The following is an 18444-nucleotide window of genomic DNA, read 5'->3' on the forward strand; positions in this document are numbered from 1 at the left end:
GGGTCCCATATCCAAGTCGTTTTTGATTTATTCACTTATCTTGGGAGAACAGATCCTTCAACAGTCTCCAGAGAAAAGATGCAGGAATAGCTGAAAACCAAACCAAACCATCTTGTGTATCTGTTCTCTTTTGCCATAATATTGTTGGGTAATGGACAACTGAGAAGCATCATTTGCATACCTTCTATGTTTTTGGTCACATGTGGTAGTTGGGTGGTTGGCTGGGGCTTTGCCAACCTTGGTTGGGAGCTGGCTGTTGGCTGGTCTAGGATGGTCTTGGTTGGGATGTCTAAGGTTACCTAAACTCTGTGTCACATGATTTCTCTTTCAGGGACTAGCGATCTAGCCAGTAAGTATTGTTCACATGATGATGGCAGAGGGCAAACATGCATAAATGGTTCTCTTATATTTTAAATATGGCAGCTGCATATTTTACAACTTCCCATATTGAAACTATGGCTGAACTAATTTGGTACCAAAAAGAATTTATCTCTGCAAGTGTGCAGAAAAAAATCAAACGTGTTTAACATCCTTCAGAGGTCTGTTTTGATGCCCCTTTCTCAGGAATGTCTTCCTTGCCTTCTCAGATTAAATTCTCCTCTGAGTCTTATCACTCTGTTATTTTCTTTCACAGTATTTCTCACCCCAGTTATTTTATATTGCTCTAGCCCATTCTACCTTCACTTTCATTGAAGACCAGGACCAGTCTACTATAGGGCTAGCCTAGGGCCTGCAAGGTGAATGTTAGATAAATGAAAATGGTTAAATCTCAGGAATATGAAATATTTTCAGGGTTATTTTATTGAATCTTTGTATGTGAAGTGTGTTCTTTCAAGGATTTGGCAGAGAAGAGAGGAAAAACATGACCAATTTGCAGGGGAGATTAACTGGCTCCCCTTTGGGTTATTTGCTAGGCCTAACTGCATTCCCCTGTGTAATCAAGACTGTAAAGCTTTGATTAGTAGTTAGTTCTTTGTGGCTTTAGGGCTTTCAGATATAAGTAATTGTTTTCATCAGTGTATTAATTATGACTCTGGAATTGTAAGTAGCTGGAAACAAGAGTGTTCCTACTGGTATATCTGAATGTTTGTTTTTGAGCTCTCAATTAGATGACAGCACTTCAATTGGTGCTTCAGACAAGTTCTTGGAGGATGTTTTTAAGCTCATCAGTGACTGAGGTACAATACAGTTTTGTGGCTGGTATTGCATTCAGTAAATGTACACTACAATATAAACTTCTAAATGTATGGAAAACTAACGTTAACTAAACCTAAGTTCAAGAAAGCCTTCTACAAGTACATTCAACTGAATATAAAAAGAATTGTTCCCCAACCGCGAGCCTACTTAGGTTTAAATAACTGTGTGATCTGTGATGTTTAGTTCTATTTATTTATTTCAGTCTTTTGATAATCTGTAAAGAGATTGTTTCTGTGTCCCTTTGTTCAACACAGATACTGACTTTGATCATTAGATTAGGAACTTGTGATACAGCAGGAAATTTGGTCCTGGCCTTGAGACCTATCTTGCTCAGGTGGGTAGATTTATACTTCTATATAAGTACATTTTTTAAGCTCTATGTCCAACATGGGGCTTGAACTCAAAACCCCGAGATCAAGAGTCTCCTGCTGTACCAACAGAGCCAGCCAGGCACCCCTTATATTTCTTTTTTTTTTTTTTTTTTTTTTNTGAGCTGGCAGTCAGCACAGAGCCCGACGCGGGGCTCGAACCCACGAACTGCGAGATCATGACCTAAGCGAAAGTCGGATGCTTAACCGACTAAGCCACCCAGGCGCCCCCCCTTATATTTCTTATTAATGGCAAACTGGTTCTCAGCTTTCTTTGATGTTGCAGCTAAGTAGTAAATGTACATTCTATATTATACAGTTATGGAATTGTAGACCTTAAAGGGACAACATCTTTGTTTAATCTTGTCATTTTATACAACGCTTAACTTAAAATTTTGAGGCTGCTGTTGACGGGAATTAGTTGCTTAGTAGATAACCTGTTGAATGAAAGAATAAAATGAATAAACTTTATAGATAAGGAGTGAAGGCAGGTTAAAAACTTCTGTGTTCATATGATAGCCAAGGCTAAATAGACCAGTTTAAGAAAGCTGGAGTAAGATGACTTTAGAGACTGCTTATACATTAATAGAATCAGAATCTGAGAAACAGGGATGTAACTTTTATTATAGTTCCCAGTAGCCATTGAGTAGGGGAATTATAATCTTTTGGGCTATAGCAATGGATCTCAGGCTCTGTGTACAGGTTTTGCAAGAAAAAAAATTTTAATGTATATTCATTTTTGAGAGAGAGAGGGACACACAGCACAAGCTGGGGAGGAGCAGAGAGAGAGGGAGACACAGACTGCAAATCAGGCTCCAGGCTCTGAGCTGTCAGTGCAGAGCCCAGTGCTGGGCTTGAACCCACGGACTATGAGATTGTGACCTGAGCTGAAGTTGGCTGTTTAACCTAGCCACCCAGGTGCCCCAGGAAAAAAAATTTTTTTTGATGTTATTAGTGATTAGCCTGCATTACCAGGCTTAGGAAATTTCTAGAATGAGATGTTTGACAGTCCAAGCCCAGAATATAACTTAAGTATAATTGTGTGATAATCTTAAACCTATTCTCTTGAGTTATAGTCCCTGCTAACACAAAAAGACCGAATTTTGCTAACATTTTCTATCATGAAAGGGAATCTTCTCTTTCTTCAGTAATTGGATAGAATTCCTGCTATGTGTAGGATATGTTGGTAGACCTTGAATTCTAAATTGCTTTAGATTGTTTTGTCTTTTTTTTTCCTGCCAAAGAATTAGAATAGTTTTTTTCCTCTTTTTTAGCATACTTTTTCCCTTCTCACCTGCATGTTTAACTTAATTAGTACTCTTCCTTTATATCTTTTCATTTTGTCTGATAAAGCCAAAATTCTTCTTAAAACACCATTGAGAACTCTTAAAGCTTCTTTAACCTACCAAGTTCCTCATTAGTGGTAGATCCAGGAAGTCTTTGTGGTCTCTTGTTTCCACAGCAAATGGCCCTCAACAGACCAGAAGACCAGTCTCCTTTGTGTTATCTTTGGAATTTTCTGGGTATATTCTTGGCTGACATTGCCAACCTGTGCTAATTGGGATTTTTTCCCTTGGTTTCTTACTGGCTGCTTAGATCTATCCCTTCTAGTCATCAACTCCTCCAACATCACGATCGAGAATTTGGGGAGTCCCTACAAGTTCCTAGTGGTTATGTAAGCAATTGTGGCTTATTCTACAATAGAGTTTGTGTTGGTTTATAAATTACCAGACCAAACTGATGGAATAATCAGTTAACAACAGTTCATCAAGGGACAGTACTAAAAGCAGGACTGGGAGCATGGAGGACTTTCCTGACTCTCTAAACAGAGTGTGAACATGCCCTGCCAGTGGAGGAGAAACCTCCGAAATGGTGATGGTTGGCAGACTTTGGTATGTTTTCCATCAACTTGGAGACCCCCAATTAGGTATATCTGTGGTAGTATCTCTTTATCTCCTATGCCTTAAATCTTGGACATTATTGTATGCCTGCCTTAATTTACTTACAGTGTTCAATGCCTGCCTTGGTTTATAAGATCAGAAGTATTTTACTTGGCTTATTTTAGTTGGAGAAAATCTCCGTATGCATTTTGAGTGGTGGTGTGCCATTTGGTGAGACCTCAGGAGCCAAAACTAGAACCAATATGGAAGTTGAAGAGAAGTCATTATAGTTTAATAAAAGTGGATTATGGAGAGCTGTTGGAAAATGTTCTGTATAACCCTCAGATGTGTAGAGTTATATTACTAAGACCTGTACCACAGAAGCTGGATAAGCAATTATAGAGATTTTGTGGAAACATTGAAGAATGGGTTGGGTGGGCTAGCTGATAGACTGATGGTGAGATTTAATTTGTACATACACGTCCAGTAGTTATAAACTGATGCACAGAGAAAGAACAAGCTGAAAAGATTTCTACTGATGGTAGCCAGTGAACAAGATGAGATTTCCAAACAAGAGTGTACCCAAGAGAGTCTTTGGCTTTGGTATCAAGGTAATGCTGGCCTTATAGATTGAATTTGGAAGTATTCCCTCCTCTTCAAAGTTTTGGAAAAGTTTAAGGATTGTGTCCATTCTTTAAATGTTTGATAAAATTGGGGTGCCTCGGTAGCTCAGTTGGTTAGGCATCTGACTTTGGCTCAGGTTATGATCTCACCGTTCCTAGTTTGAGCCCTGCATCAGGCTCTGTGCTGACAGCTTCAGGCCTGGAGTCTGTTTTGGATTCTGTGTCTCCCTCTGTTTCTGCCCCTTCCCATGCTCGTGTTCCATTTCTCTCTCAAAAATAAATAAAACATTAAGTGTTTGATATTCATTAGTGAAGCCATCATATCTAGAACTTTTCTGTTTCAGAAGATTGTTGACTACTGAGTCTATCTGTGTAGTAATTATAAGCCTATTCAGATAACCTCTTTCTTTGTGATTGAGTCTAGGCAGGTTTTCTGATTCTAGCAATTTGTCCATTTCATCTAGGCTATTCCATTTGTTGACATATAATGGTTCATAGCACCTTATTTTCTACACACTTATTTTATATGCACTTTATATATATTTTTTAATGTTTTTATTTATTTCTAGGAGAGAGAGAGAGAGAGAGAGAGAGAGAGCATGAGCAGGGGATGGTCAGAGAGAGAGGGAGTCACAGACTGAAACAGGCTCCAGGCTCTGAGCTGGCAGTCAGCACAGAGCCCGATGCGGGGCTCGAACCCACGAACCGCGAGATCATGACCTAAGCGAAAGTCGGACCCTTAACCGACTAAGCCACCCAGGCGCCCCTATATACACTTTATATTTTTAAACACCAAGTAAAGCTAGGGTGTTTGCGATATTTATTTTTTAATTTATTTTTAGTTTTTATTTGAGAGAGAGAAAGAGCATGTGAGTGGGGGGAAGGAGCAGAGGGGCAGAGGGAGAGAGTAAAAGAAGCTTAAGCGCTGAGCACAGAGCCCTTTGCAGGGCTCAATCCCACAAGCCTAGGATCATGACCTGAATTGAAATCCAGAGTTTGCCGCTTAACCAACTGATCCACCCAGGTGTCCCCCACTTTTTTTTTTTTTTTTTGAGAGTGTGTGTATGTGCATGTGCACAAATTGGAGGGGAGCAGAGGAGGTGGGGGGGGAGAGAGTCTCGTGTGTGTGTGTGTTTTTTTTTTTCCTAATTGATTTTGAGAGGAAAGGGGGGATCCCAAGCAGGCTCTGCCATCAGCTCAGGGGCCTATGTGGAACTTGAACTCATGAATTGTGAGATTATGACCGGAGCCAAAACCAAGAGTTGGGCACTTTAAGTGATTGAGCCACCCAGGTGCCCTAGATTCTTACTGCGACCTCCTTTGGATCTTCCTAGATTCTTTGCTATTTGCACAAATACTCCTAGAATATTTGATGTTGACTTTTGTCTAACCATAATAGATGTAATGAAAGGTCATAAAAATGTAGGAGCTAGTGTTAACTGTGGTTAAGAGCATAGTCTTATTAAAGCAGTGTTTTCATTATTCCTGCCTAACAAACCACCTCAGAATTTAGAAACTTGAAATAACCATTTTATTGGTCATCATATGGTAGTTAAGGAATTTATCCGAGATGACTTACCTCTGCTCCACATGGTTTTATTAAACTTTTATTTTGTGGTGGTGGGGGGAAGCAAGAGAGAGAGAGCATGTACAAGCAGGGAAGGGGCAGAGAGAGCGAGGGCGAGGCGAGAATGTAAAGCAGACTCCATGCTCAGCATGGAGACTGATGCAGGGCTCCATCTCATGACTGTGGGAGCATGACCTGAGGTGAACTCATGAGTCGGTTGCTCAACCGACTGAGCCACCCAGGTGCCCCTCTGCTCCATGTAGCTTTTTTAAAAAAAATTTTTTTTAATGTTTTACTTATTTCTAGGAGAGAGAGAGAGAGACAACGACAGCGTGAGCAGGGGAGGGTCAGAGAGAGAGGGAGACACAGAATCTGAAGCAGGCTCCAGGCTCTGAGCTGGCAGTCAGCACAGAGCCTGATGCGGGGCTCGAACCCACGAACCGCGAGATCATGACCTAAGCGAAAGTCGGATGCTTAACCGACTAAGCCACCCAGGCGCCCCTGCTCCATGTAGCTTTAATTGTTCATGTGGTTGCGTTCACCCGGTGGCTGGACAGGACTAGATCTGAGGGCCATGTGCTGGCTGGAAGCTTGTGTACCATGGTTCCTCTCCATGTGTCCTCTCTTGCCATGTGGTCACTCATCCTCCGGCCCTTTCTTTCCAGCTGTGTAGCCTGGGCTTACTGACTTGACGTAGGGTTTCCAAGCTCCTATATTCTTCTGAGGATCTTTAAAATATGGACCCTCTCCCCAGGAGAATGCTCCTGTGCGTGCACACAGGCGTAGGGAGTGTCAGCCTCCTTAGAGCATCCAGTGAATTCAGGGCATTAGTTGCTAATTTCACCAAGGTAGCCTGAGTTGAAATTCTTTTCCATGTAAAAGTCTCCCTGTTTGTCCCCCCAGCAATTGTTAACTACAACTAAAAATAGCATTGAGGAAAGCAATTGTTCCACCCATAATTAGGGACAAGATTCTTGAATCCAGCATCAAAACCATCATGGAATTTTGATCCATGAGATGGCACTCTAGGAAGCAAGGCTTTTATGACTTGTGTGACTGATGTACTCTTCTTCCTCCATTGCTTCAGGAGTCACCTGAGAATGGATCCCTTCAAAGGGGATGGTTTTAGGGGTGCCTGGGTGGCTCCGTCAGTTGAGCGTCTGACTTTGGCTCAGGTCATGATCTCACAGTTTGTGAGTTTGAGCCCCGTGTCGGGCTCTGTGCTGATGGCTTGGAGCCTGCTTTGGATTCTGTGTCTCCCTCTCTCTCTGACCCTCCCCTGCTTGGGTTCTGTCTGTCTCTGTGTCTCAAAAATAAATAAATGTAAAAAAAAAAAATTAACCCCCCCTCCAAAAAAAAAACAAAGGGGATGGTTTTGACTCCTAAAAACTTAAACAGCTTAAGGTCCTTGGGTATAGGAGTTAGAATAAGAAATACCCTGTAGTAACCCTAGTTGTCAAATGACATTGGTTTTTTTGTGCAAAGGTACTGTTCATTTGTATAGGGCAACTTTTTTCATATTCTCTTGCCTTTTTTAATACACTAGATGGGTCCAATTTTAATTAGGAGAATTGAGTTCTATTAGGTAAACGGGAGTAAGTTTAACAGTCCCCCTTCACTTCTGACTGTTTAGGTCAGCAAACTACTTTTGCTAAAGCCCTGGCAAGGTGTCAGGATAAGTAGGGGAACCTCCCATTATCTTCTCAGCCATTCCGGACAGTTCCTGAAGAAAAGTACTCACTCCGTGAGTAACTTTGATCTCTTCTAAAAACTTAGCTGTGACCTTCCTTCTTTTCATTCCCTCCTATTTAGGCTTACCTGGTATGCGAGGGAAGAAAAAAAGTACTGGCTTTATGTGGGTTGTTAAAATTGAAGTGAGTCCTGACTCACTACACTAAGAAAATGAAACACTTAGAGATCCTTTGGGGCTTATTAATGTCCTCTTCACTCATTTATTAAACTACAGGGCCCCTGGTTCATGAAAGGTAATTAGTGACTGTATGAACAGTGTCCTGTAAGAATCACAGTCATTGCTGCCTCTTGTATCTCATGTCCACTAAGCTTTCAAGTAGACAGCACACAATGCCGGTGAAAGAAGTGAGGCTGGAATGAGTCTACTTCCTCATCTAGAACACTCTTCACTGACCCTGTAATTGGGTAAGGCTGTCGTTAGTGTGATCTTGATATTCTTTCTATATCAAGATCTTTCTATGTTCTTTCTATTCTTTCCTCTTTTTGATTTGTGAGATGTGAAGAGAACATTTTTGTCCTTAATGTTCAGATGCCCTGATTGCTTGAAGTTGTGGAACCTTAAAGATCTTTGTGTAAATCCACTTTATTGTTTCTTGTACTTGTCCTCCAGTCTACATGGAGAGCTTAAGAACCTTCATCAGAGTTGAGGAGTATGAAGAGATCTGTCCAGGATTGAGACCCAATTTTTATATTTTCCATTTTGGTTCTAGGAAATTTTGTAAGCCTGTTCCCTTTTCTTCCTTTGTTCCCAGTCATGAAATACTTCTAACTAAAACAGGATGCAAAGAAATAATGGAAGAAAATAAGGTTTTGATTAAAATGGATATTGATTAATATTTCTTTTGGATTACTTCCTCACTTTTTAAATGATGGTATCTGGGGTCACCTGGGTGGCTCAGTCGGTTAAGTGTCCGACTTCGGCTCAGGTCATGATCTCACGGTTCGTGGGTTCAAGCCCTGCCTCAGGCTGTGTACTGACAGCTAGCTCAGAGCCTGGAGCCTGCTTCAGATTCTGTATCTCCCTCTCTCTCTGACCCTCCCCTGTTCATTCTGTCTCTCTCTCTCTCAGAAAGAAATAAAAAAAAAATAACATTAAAAACAAATAAATAAATGATGGTATCTGATGTCAAGATTTCAACTGTGCAAGCAGGGGGCAGGGGTAGAGAGAGGGGGAGAATCCTAAGAAGGCTCCATACTGTCAGCATGGAGCCCGATGTGGGGTGCGAACCCATGAAATGGAGATCATGACCTGAGCCAAAATCAGGAGTCAGACTATTGACTGAGCCTCCCAGGCACCCCTCCTATTTTATATTTGGCTTGAACTTTTAGAATTCTGATTATTTCTTAAATTCTGTTATGTATAATAAAGCCATATTAATTTGGAATATTTGAGGGAGTACAGGGAAGCCCAGTATAAACTAGCTTAAAATATGGAAGAGTATTTTTTCAAGATATATACTATTTGCTGTTTGTGTGTATGTATGTGTGTACACACACACACACACACACACACCACAATTTGCAATTACCTGAGCCTTGGTTTTATGTGTAAATGGATATTTGTAAATGCTTGAGGCTACAAGTTCTTAATAGCTTAACCAGTGACCCTTGAAGTCTTGGTTATACAGGTAGTGTACTCGTATTTAGTAAACCTTTTATTTTTTTTTTCCCTCATAATCAGGTAAAGGTACATTGAGCTCAGCTATATGAACTATTACGTTATAAATAAACAGAGTGGAACTACTAGGACTTTTTATCTTTTTGAGAAATTCTACAGCTGCCTCTCTGTATATGTCCGTTTACATGGTTATCTACTATTCACAGATCGATAGGTGGGTGCATATGTATTATAATCCCCGAACTTGCCACATATTTGGGGACAATTTGAGCAAGTCGTCTTTGGCTATAAACTGGACTTAAGTTTCTGAGGGCAAGAATCACATACCTTGGTATTCTTGATCCCAAAGTAAACCTACTTGTCAAAAATTTGGCTCAAGTACTCCCCTATGAGGACCAAGCTCCATTTCCTTTATTTTCAGAACACTAATGAATGGGAGGGAGAATATCTGAGGCGTGGCCTGGAGGGTTAGATGGTATACTGCTAATGAACTTGTGAGCAGGAGCGTGATTCATTGCCGATTTCTTAATTCTCAGGCCTAATGTGTGGGTACCACCAGAGGGTTTGGTTTCAGTCCTGGGTTTGAATGTCCGTGCTGTCATTATCGAGCTGTGGGATCCAGAGCAAATCAAGTTAACTTCGCTAAGCTTCAGTTTCTTGATCTAGAAAATGGGGATCATAATTACAGCCTCACCAGGTTTATGTGTTCCAGGAAGGATGTTTGATAGCAGGAAGACTGGTGGTTCCTGCTCTACAGGTGGGTAGATCAGTTTGTGCAAAACAGATGATGATCAGCCTTGATGAAAAAGGCCTTTTTGACAAAGGGTATTAGACATAACTGTATCTTCTCACTGGATGACAGATTCTTCTAGGATGTGGTCCTTGTGTTCAGTTTTGTAACTAATTTCTAGAACTCAGGAAATGATCACTGAATGGATGATGCATACCCCCTTTGAACCTGCTATACCATTTGAATTTCTCATCATTACGTTACCTTCTTACATGTGTTGAGAAACCCCTGTGGTTTAAGGTTTGCTGGGAGGGTGGCATGTCTTACCCATTTCCATTGGCCACATGGATTATTGATTTGGTTTGGCCAGATGTGTCTATGTGTTCTCGAACTTCCTCTGGATTGCTATTTGACTTCCTAAGGCCGACCTTTATTATTTTTCTTCCCCCCCCAGGAAGAAGGTTAAGGCTTTTGTAGTTACCTAGGCAGAGATCAGGTTTTTATACACCAGCAGGTGCTAGTTTATCTTATTTTACCCTCTAATTGGTCAAAAGTGTGGACTGCTGCAGCTTTTGTGTTTGGTTTTTTTTTTTAGTTAATGTTTATTTTTGAGAGTGAGAGAGAGAGAAAGCAAGTGAGTGGGGGAGGCCTGAGAGAGAGGAAGACACAGAATCTGAAGCAGGCTCCAGGCTCTGAGCTGTCAGCACAGAGCTCAATGCGGGCTCAAACTCCTCGACTGGGAGATCGTGACCTGAGCTGAAGTCCGATGCTTAACTGGCTCAGTCAGAGCCACCCAGGTGCCCTTTGTTTCTTTTTTGAAAGGAATTCTATTTGAATTTTGCAATTCTTTTGTTTTGTTTATTGCCTCTTGATTATAAGTAGGTTGTTAAGGTTTTCTAAGATTTTATTGTTATTTGCAGGAGAGCTTTATGGAAATCCTGGGTAGCTTTGGTTGAGGGTGTATCTTTTGTTGTTAATTGCATGATTTAGAGGTTCCAGGACCACTTAGGCAATAAAAACTTAAATTTCAAACCTATATGAGGTGCAGTTCCCTTACTTAAAAATGTTCAGGGTAGACCTTCTCCCTCCTATGTAGAGCCTAGAGGCAGACACTTGTCTGTAACATCTCACTTTGCTTGGTGGGCAGATTTTTTGCATTTGACTCTTCCTAAAGGTATACCTCTTTGAAGGTTTTGGCTTCATCTAGATATGAGCTGCTACTCCTTTCTATGTGAGTTATGAAGTTGCAGACACAGAATTTAAGCACTTTAAACAGGAGAGGATTTACTGTAAAGCAGTAAATGCCTGCACAATTGTTGGAAGAGTTGAAGAAATAGATTCTAGCTGTAGCCATTCAGTCAGCAAATACTTAGCAGCTGCTATGTGCTGGCACTGTTCTGGGATCATTAATGAACAAAACAGACAAAAGTTCCTCTTCTGGGGGCGTCTGGGTGGCTCAGTGGGTTAAGCGTCCGACTTTGGCTCAGGTCATGATCTCACGGTTCATGGGTTCGAGCCCCCCATCGGGCTCTGTGCTGATTGCCAGCTCAGAGCCTGGAGCCCGTTTCAGATTCTGTATCTCCCTCTCTCTCTGACCCTCCCCTGCTCATGCTGTCTCTCTCTCTCAGAAATAAATGAAAAACATAAAAAAAAAAAAAAAAGTCGCCCTTCTGGAGCTCACATTCTAGCAGGGTTGAGTCTTGAGGAACAATTCCCAAAGCCACACCACAATACAGGGCCAACAAAAGTGCTGCTCAGTTAAGGAGGTAAAGACCACAGAGAACACCACCACATTGCCACGGTGGAGAAACCACCACTAACAGGAAGCCTCGACTAATGCTATCGGCTCCAGAATTAATCTCCTTGCTTTGATTCACATCAAGGTCCATGCCTTGCCTCTTGATACTCCTGAAGCTATTTACTAGACACTATAAACTCTGCTAATGATGCTGCAGACAAATCAAATGCCTTGATTGTGTCCATTGGCCAAAGTAGCAGAGGCAGCAGAATCTGGCTTTAACTTCTGTTTCACTTTTCAATTCTGTATCAGTGAGTGTGGTCAGTGGAACCTACGTATCAGGAACCACTAGCTGCTAGGGCAATGTAAGTTTTTCATTTTCCAGTCTCTGTAGTGCAGAGTAGACCCCCTGTATGGGAAGTAAAGTGGGTATTGACTGCCAGTCCACCACATCCAGCATACTTTTCTTGTTGCCACTTGGTTTTTTACAACCATATCCCATACCCATCAAATCAGCTGAGGAGAGGGGCAGCACACATGCCACTGGTGTTTAGTTCCCTCTGCTTTTCTGGCCCCTTTTCTCCTTGCTAAGTCGGTTATGCCTTTAAAATGTTTGTCATATGCAGAAAATTTTAAGCAAATCTGCAGGTTGTGTACACTGTATATTCTGAGTTAGATGTGCCTAGCTGTCAGTGACTAATTTACTGCAGTTTTCTTAAATAATTAGAAATGGGTTACATCTGATGGGGATGAGGTTGGGGGAGAAATGGTAGGCATTACCTTTTTTTTTCCTTAGTTTTTGGAACACAGTTCACTGTTTAGGACAGCATGGTTGAATAGTAACATTGAAGAAGGAATAGAATTGTTTTCCTTAAAAAAAAAAAAAAAGGTTTTTTAACGTTTATTTTTGAGAGAGCAAGAGTGGGGTAGGGACAGAGACAGAGGGGAAACACAGAATCTGAAGCAGGTTACAGGCTCCAAGCTGTCAGCACAGAGCCTGAGGTGGGGCTTGGACCCATGAGCTGTGAGATCATGACCTGAGCTGAAGTTGGATGGTTAACTGACAGCCACCCAGGTGCCCCAGAACAGAACTGTTATCTAAAAGAGCATATGTTGGGGCGCCTGGGTGGCTCAGTCGGTTGAGCATCCGACTTTGGCTCAGGTCATGATCTCATGGTTTGTTGAGCCCCGCGTCAGGTTTGGTGCTGACAGCCATCTCAGAGCCTGGAGCCTGTTTCAGATTCTGTATCTCCCTCTCTCTCTCTGACTCTCCCTACTCATGCTCTCTCTCTCTCAGAAATAAAACATTTTAAAAAAAAATAAAAAAAAAATAAAAGAACTATGTAAAATTGACCTTATTGGGTGTACTGTGAATGTATAGATGTGATTAACTGCTATGATTACGATACAGGACGGCCCCATCACCCTGGAAAAACTACCTTGTGTGATCCCTTACAGTCCTACCCTACGTCTATCCTAACCCCTAGCAACTAATGGTCTGTTCTAGTTTGTTTTTGTTGGTGTTTGTTTTTTTTTTTTTAATGGCGGTTTTCTACCTAGACAACCATGTTATAAATAGGGACAATTCCCCCACTCCCCCCAATCTGTACGCTTTGTTTTTCTTGCCTTATTGCATTGAGTAGGGCTTTTAATTTGGTGTCAAATAGAATTGTCATTCTTACCTTGTTCCTCATCTTGGAAAGCATTCAGTCATCATTAAGTATGTTGTTAATTTTGAGTGTTTTGTAGCTGCCCTTCATGAAGTTAAGTTCTCAACTACATTCAGTTCGCTGAGTGTTTTTAATCAAGAATATTTATTGGATTTTGTCAAATGCTTTTTCTGCATCTGCTAGGAGCATGTGGTTTTTCTTTTGATTGTGACTATAGTAGCATCCTTTTCCCCCCCAAATATTGAACAAATCTTGAATTCTTGGCATAAACTCAACTTGGTTATGGTATATTACTATCAATTGCTGGTTTTGTTTTGCTAATATTTTGAAGAACTTAGCATATAGGTTTTACTGGTCTATAGTTTGCTTACAGTGTTTTCTTCGTCTGTGGTATCAGGTTAATACTGGTTTCATGATATGAATTGAGAAGTATAACTTTGTTGTTTTTTTTTTTCTGTAGAGATTGTAATTGATTGTTTTTTAAACAATTGGTAGAATTCACTAGTGAAACCATCTAGACCCAGAGATTTTTCTCCCCAGAAGGTTTTTAACTACAATTAAATTTTGTTATTAGTTATAGAACTGTTAAGGTTATGTATTTTATCTTGGATGAGTTTTGATAGCTTGGAGGTTTTCTAGTTTGCTTTTTTTGAGAGAGAGAGAAAGAGAGAGAGAGAGAGAACATATGAATGAAATAAATGCATGTGAGTGGTGTAGAGGCAGAGAGAAAGGGGGACAGAAGATCCCAAGCAGACTCCCTGCTACAGCAGAGATCCTGGTATGAGGCTTGAACTCACAAACTGAGATCATGACCTGAGCTGAAGTTGGATGCTCAACAGTCTGAGCCACCCAGGTGTCCCCTTAGCTTGGAGTTTTTAATGAACTGGTCCACCTAAGTTGTTGAATTTGTGGAATTGTTTATATTCTTCTCTTACCTTTTTATGTCTTATCCTTTCCAGGTTCTGTAATGAAGTTCCTCTTCATTTCTGATAGTGTAATTTGTGTTGTCTTTTTTTGTCAGTCTTGCTAGAGATTGATCAATTGTATTGACCTTTCCAAAGAGCCACAGTTTGGTTTCACTAATTTTTTTTTTCTGTTTTCATTAGTGACAACAGTAATACATTCTTATTTCATCTCCCTTCTTGTACTCCAGAGTTCTGACATTTTTTCTTTTTACTGTAAAAAGTAAAGGATTTTTATAATATCAAAATGGTGAGATTTCATTCTGTAATGTAACTGTAATACTTTAATTTGTGTATAGATTGGCTCTGAAAGTTGAATAGGAGGTGCCTAGCTGGCTCAGTTGGTAGAGCATATGACTCCTAATCTTGGGGTCTTAAGTTCAAGCCCCCTGTTGGGTGTAGAGATCACTTAAAAAATAAAACCTTAAAAAAAGTTAAATCACATTAAGGCTATAATATTTTTCACATCTTAGTACTAAACCTTGGTTTACATTTCCTTTCTTGGATAGCACTTTATTTTTCCTAAATTTATTCTTTGAGGTCTTTGCCTTTTACTATATTCTCAATTATTTTCAGACGCCTCATTATATAATCTATTGACTATTATTTTCCTTCCCTCCCCGAAATCCCTCTGGAGCCCATTTTTGCTCCAAACTGGACTAACTATTCTCTAGGCCTTTTTCATAGCTATCATCCTGTGAGGTCCCATGATTGCTTTCCTATATTAGATTATTTCCTAAATCCCACGTCCACTCCTTTCTTGCCATGTTCCTAGATTTTGATGGAACCTATACTTAAGGACTATGCTATGGAAGGATGTGAAGAAAATACACTTTCTGGTCCTTTTATTAAGCTTGCATATGTGATGGCTAGTTGGATTGGTCATGGAATGCTAGGATGAAAAGAATTTTCCCTGAGAATTTTTATGGATTGTTTTATTGTCTGCTAGCATCCAGCCCTTCTAATGAGGAGGGCCAGTCATATTTTAATTCTTGATCCATTGTAGGGGACTGATTTTTTTTTTGTTGGTGTTCATATTTTGGAAGATGGCTTGTAGGGATAGATCTTGACAAGAGCTGTTAAAATTCATTGTATTGTTCATTGGTAGGCCATTTTAGTTTTGAAGACCCAGGGGTTTTTTTTTTGTTGTTTTTGTTTTGTTTTTTCAAATATGCTTTGGTGTAGTATTCTCCTTTCTGTTTTCTCTATTTTTATTTTTCTGGAACTCAAAACCAACTATGGGAACTCTGTTATGGTTATTGATGGCTGTGTGATAAACTACACCAAAAGTTAGTGGTTTAAAAACCTCAATAATACCATGCCCACAGATCCCATGGACTTCAAACAGGGCATACATGGCATGGATGGCATGTTCAGTACCCTCAAATCTAAGAACTCTGCTCAGAACACTTGAAAGGCTGGTGATGACTCAAACAGCTGGGGACTGGAGTCATCTGGAAACTTCTTTATATGTTGGGTGGTAGGGCTGGGATGATTTGAAGGCTGGCCTTAGCTGAGACTTGACCAGGGCACCTGCACATGGCCTTTCTCTGTAATTTAAATCATCACAACATAGTGGCTGCATTCTGAGGGGGGGAATCTGGACAACGGAGCCTTTGGAGATAGAGTGGCTAGAGTTTAGAGCATCCCATGAGAGCAGGGTGAAAGAGCTAGCATTTTTCTGACGTAGTCTCAAAAATTATATCACTTCTGGGGTGCCTGCGTAGCTCAGTTGGTTAAGTACCTGACTTCGGCTCAGGTCATAATCTCATGCTTTGTGAATTCGAGCCCCACATCCGGCTCTGGGCTCTGTGCTGACAGCTCAGAGCCTGGAGCCTGCTTTGGATTCTGTGTCTCCCTGTCTTTCTTCCCCTCCACGGTTGGTCTCTCTCTCTCTCTCTCTCTCTCTCTCTCGCTCTCTCTCTTTTTCTCTCACTCCCTCTCAAAAATAAAAATTTTAAAAATTATATCACATCTCCATTCTCTTGGTTACTAGTGTACTTAGTAGGGTCAGCCCAGACCCAAAGGGAAAGGAGTTAGACTCCATATCTTTCCATTAAAAAAAAAAAAAAAAAAGATAAACAACACAGTGCTGAATTTTCCTTATAACCATGTAAAAAGTAACACTTGTTGTAGTATTGAAACATTGAAATTTTGGTGGTACCTCTAGGTGAGTCCTTGTGTCCGAAGAGTATTTTCTAGTTCTAGAGCCCACTTATGAAAACAACTGGTAGTTAAGTATAAACAAACTTAGAATCCTCAAGTGTCCATTTAGGACCAGCAGTAAAAGAGTTGGAGGGTTACCTATGGAGAAGAGTGAGAAGGTAAAAGTGAGTTTAAGCATCTAGTTAGAGGTTGTCAGAGAAGTGAGTTGGAGGGCTGTAGTCGCAATGGGTCCCTTCATAGGTCAGAGGGCACACAGCGTGCCAACAAGCCATGTAAGGAACCCTCTGCCTCTGGCCTGGAGATGGGCTCTTTCATTTAAGGAACATGCACCATGCTCCCTGAGTAGTGTTTTATTACCAAGACAAATCTAAGTTCCTTAATGCCAGTGTTGGTTGTGCTATGGATTTCAGGTTCTGTTGACTAGGTTTGACTTTCTTTGAAGCTGAATGTTTCTTCAAGAACAAAGATGAGTGAAAGTCTTGTTACTTGAATGAAAACCTCACTGAGCATTTGGAAGTGTAGATTATTAGGCAAATAATTGTCTTCAAAGTAGGGAGTATGAATGTATTCATGATAGTGACCATATTTAGTTTATCTGACTGTATACAGTTAATTCAGTGTACATCCTGAGAAAGAAGATAAAAATTCTTTTAGATCTGAATTTGAAATACCATTTGAAAAACTACAATATGGGCACTCTGACACCTGAAAAAAGCACAGTGAAGAATTAAAACCCTCACCATGTCTTCTAAACATCTTCTGTGAATATTGCTATAATGTGCTTAGGGCATTCTTTAGCTTTAGTAATTTCTTGCCCTGGTCATAGCCATAGCCAAAAGGATAAGAAAAGTTGTGTTCCTCAAGTTTCAACTTCCTTTGCTTTTCCTCCACAGTAAATATTAAAAATGTTTTTGTTAACACAAATTTTTAGGTTACTAGGATCGCCCACAGGAGTATATTGACTCCATATTTCTGCTGAGTCAGTACTACATTTTAAATAACATACTTTAGCAACTCTAATAAGTAGCTTTTTGTGAAATCTTAGAACTTTATTCCTGTGGGAAATTCTGGTTTAGAAACCTTTTTTGGTGCTACAACCTGCTTATAACTTAGATACTGAGTGTGTATAAAAGTTTATTTCTAATTCCAGTGAAAAATTTATAATGGGAATACAGATGTGAAATCTAGGTTTTGGGTTTAACACTCAGGATTTATCCGAAACATAAATTTTTATATACTATAGATGAGCTATATTTAAGTTTGTAAAATCCTTGTAAAGTAGAATTTATATGAAAAAGCAGTTGGGGAGAGGAACTCAAATGGAAGAGTACCACTGTGTGGTCCTATAAGAAGTTTCTCTGCACTTAGAAACAAGGTTAAGTCAATGTAATATATTTTATCCTGAGATAAAGCTACAGTATTAAGCAGCAAGGATACTTTTTTTTTTCCCCTCTTGGCAGCACGATTAGATCTCTAATCATGGTTTTATAGTTATTTCTTCCCCCTTTAAGAATGACTGAATAGTATATCCTAATGTGTAGTAACCTAAAGGATAAGACACAGAAAGAATAACCTCTAGTGTGAAAGTATTACCTCTAGACATCTTGAAGGTTTAGAACCAATACTTTCTTGAGAATAAAAAACATTTAACATGGCTTGTGCTAGATAGGACACATGTCACATTTATAGTCCTATGTCTGCTTTCAGTCTCCCTCCCCCACCCCACCCAACTTCATTTCTGGATATCTAATTGAGAGTTCTTAAAATCTATTGTATTTTTATAACTTTCGTAACTTGTTGAGGGGAAAAATTGACAAATATACTTGTACATATGGAAAGTATACAACACGATGACGTGATATACCTACTTACTGTGAAGTGGTATTAACAACATCCATCACTTCATATATTTAACTCCGTTTTTTTGACAGTGTGTTATTTAAGATCTACTCAGCAACTCTTAAGTTTCAAATAGCCATATTAACTATAGTCCCTGTGCCCTATACTATGTAGGTTGATGTCATATTAAATTGTACCCACCTAAGTGGCTCTTACACAAATCTTTTCATGGGCACTTATATCCTGCTTTATAAAGGCTGGGCTAATCCCTTATTTACACCAGAAGCCATACTTCTGGCTTTTGTCCTACTTCATGGCTTTTGTCATAATGCAA

The 18444-nt window shown here is 40.1% G+C and overlaps 1 protein-coding gene and 1 long non-coding RNA gene across 5 annotated transcripts in view; one reads left to right on the forward strand and one right to left on the reverse strand.

Moving 5' to 3' along the window:
* CNNM2 (cyclin and CBS domain divalent metal cation transport mediator 2) overlaps window positions 1-18444 on the forward strand; it is a 153820-nt gene that overhangs the window by 56458 nt on the left and 78918 nt on the right. The gene's annotated exons all lie outside the window — the stretch shown is intronic.
* LOC144218548 (uncharacterized) lies at window positions 1923-18371 on the reverse strand. Of its 2 annotated transcripts, none has more exons than XR_013331190.1 (5): window positions 18312-18371; window positions 16270-16409; window positions 14079-14319; window positions 12254-12343; window positions 1923-2002 (listed from the first exon to the last, which is right to left on the reverse strand). It is a non-coding gene; the product is annotated as an uncharacterized LOC144218548 (long non-coding RNA). The 2 variants fall into 2 exon arrangements; XR_013331189.1 differs by lacking the exon at window positions 1923-2002 and adding an exon at window positions 7591-8156.

The sequence above is a fragment of the Crocuta crocuta genome, unplaced genomic scaffold (genome assembly GCF_008692635.1).
Source record: "Crocuta crocuta isolate KB4526 unplaced genomic scaffold, BGI_CrCroc_1.0 scaffold619, whole genome shotgun sequence".
NCBI classification, from domain to species: Eukaryota; Metazoa; Chordata; class Mammalia; order Carnivora; family Hyaenidae; genus Crocuta; species Crocuta crocuta.